This window comes from Propithecus coquereli, unplaced genomic scaffold, assembly GCF_000956105.1.
Source record: "Propithecus coquereli isolate 6110/MARCELLA unplaced genomic scaffold, Pcoq_1.0 Scaffold264, whole genome shotgun sequence".
NCBI lineage: Eukaryota > Metazoa > Chordata > Mammalia > Primates > Indriidae > Propithecus > Propithecus coquereli.
In genome coordinates this window covers 270093-272455 of record NW_012148219.1, presented here as the reverse complement: position 1 = coordinate 272455, position 2363 = coordinate 270093, and the positions used below count along the sequence as shown (strand labels likewise).

The 2363-nt window shown below is 34.4% G+C and overlaps 1 long non-coding RNA gene across 1 annotated transcript in view; it reads left to right on the top strand.

Annotated features, from left to right (window-relative positions):
- The window catches only part of LOC105812808, a 119599-nt gene extending 117987 nt beyond the window's left edge, over nt 1-1612 (top strand). The window contains exon 3 of the long non-coding RNA XR_001137629.1: nt 1555-1612. This is a non-coding gene — a long non-coding RNA (uncharacterized LOC105812808). The remainder of the gene's footprint in view (nt 1-1554) is intronic.
- Nucleotides 1613-2363: the final 751 nt, after the last annotated feature.

Genomic DNA, 2363 nt, shown 5'->3' with positions numbered 1-2363 from the left:
TTTTTTTCCCATTTGGGAGGGATGGACGGTGGTTTAAAAATTAAATTGGTTGCAAACATTAAAAACCTGGATTGTTTTATTGTAAAACCTGGAATTCCAGCTTCTTTTGCAAAAGTCATATGATTAGCAATCCTAGAACCAAAGCCCTAGAACTGATGTGGTTGAGTTGTAGTTGTGGGTATAAACAGGTCAAAAGCCTCTGCAGTTTACCACAGCATCACCCATTTCTCCATTTATGATAACTTCAACAATTACAATCATTACTCAGGCATGACCTTCTTTAGTTACTATTTCAAAGTTAGAAATCGATCTTTGTAAAAGAACAGTTAATATATCCATAACTCTTTATGTTTTTATCGTGTATATATAGGAATAGAGTGGACCATAGATAATTTTTTTAAAAATGGCAACACCATGGATGGAACTGGAAGACATTAAGTGAAATAAGCCAGACACAGAGAGACAAATGTCATATGTTCTCACTCATATGTGGGAGCTAAAAATCACTGGTTACATGGAGGTAGTGAATAGAATGGTGGTTACCAGAGGATGGGAGGGTATTAGGGAGGGAGGATAAACAAGGGTTGGTTAATGGGCACAATAATACAGTTAGAAAGAATGAGATCTAGGTTGGGCGCAGTAGCTCATGCCAGTCATCCAGCACTCTGGGAGGCTGAGACAGGAGGATTGTTTGAGCTCAGGAGTTCGAGACCAGCCTGAACAACAGCAAGACCCCTTCTCTAACAAAAATAGAAAAAAATCAGCCATGAGTGGTGCATGCTCTTGTAGTCCCAACTACTCAGGAGGCTGAAACAGGAGGATCATTTGAGCCCAGGAGTTTGAGGTTACAGTGAGCTGTGATAATGCCTGTTACCCAGAGCAACAGAGTGAGACTCTGTCTCCAAAAAAAGAAAGAATAAGTGTTCAGTAGCACAATAGGGTGACTATAGTTAACAATTGTATATTTTGTATATTTCAAAATAGCTAGAAGAGTGGATTTGGGATGTTCTCAGCACAAATGAATGATAAATTTTTGAGGTGATGGATATCCCAATTACCCTGATTTGATTATTACACATTGTATGCTTGTATCAAAATATCACATGTACCCCATAAATATATACAATTATATATCTGTAAAAGTTAAAATGATTTTTAATAATAAAACATTTTCCATGGGATTAATATTCTTGAAAATTATGTGTTAAATTGCAGTTTTCTTACATTTTCTTTTTTCTGTTCTGCCCTCACTTCAGCTCTTTAAAGATGAAACATCTACTTTCCTGTCTAGAGCTATTTTCTTTGCATAGTTCAAGAATAATTAGTCTGTTTATATTTTTTTCTTTTTATAGATTGTACAGAGTTGGAGAGAATATCTAGCTCTTTAGATATGGGGCTATTTGTATACTATTACAGTGTGCAAGGCTGTAAAAAAAAAAAAAAGTAGCTAGTATGTCTTAACTTTGCAGCTGAATAAGTTACTACACTGTGGGACTTGGGGATTCTCCATGCTGTCGAGTAGCATTTTACAATCAACACCTCTCCCCTTTTCAGGATATCGAATCCCTAACAGGAGGGCTGACTGGTTCTAAGGGGGCTGAGCCACCGGTAAGTTAGATTCTTCATTAAATTTAACTGTTGATGAATTGAATTGTGTACACACCAGATCATCAGACAGTTGCTTTTGTGTTATTTGTCATATACAGGTAGGTACTTTTTAGATTGCAGTAACTAATACAAAAGTGTGAAAGTGCTTTGAGGTGTGGTCTGGTGTTTATAAAAGTTTTAATAACTCATAAAATTCATCTCCATTTACTGGCACTAAAAATAGGAATAAAAGCTTCATTAGAGTATCTCCATAATTTATGTTCTACTAATGGGCTACACTAACTTGAGAGTTTTTCATTCTAAATATGAATATAGGATTCGAGTTGCAATATATTTTCTAGTTACTGTGAAAAATTATGTCTATGTTATAAATAGTATTGATTTTTGATATTGTTGTTTCTTTCTTGTCTAATCCAGGAAGCTTCTAGAAAATTAGAGACAGAGTTCTAAAGTTTTTAAGAATTATCATTTTTAAGCAGTTAGAAGAACCTGATGGTCTGTTACTGGAACATCTTAGTCCTTTCTGTGATGTCCGATTTCAGAGAACATTGACAAAGATGATATTCCTATGACTTTATGCTTGAGACACAAACATGAATTCAAAGAATATATATTAAGTAATAAGACAGATTCAATTTATATCAACAAATAGCACATAAATTTTATCACTACTTTTTGTTTAGCACAATGAAATTTAATGAGGAACATAAAAACCCAATATTATCAATTTTTAGCTATGCTTCATGTAGGCATCT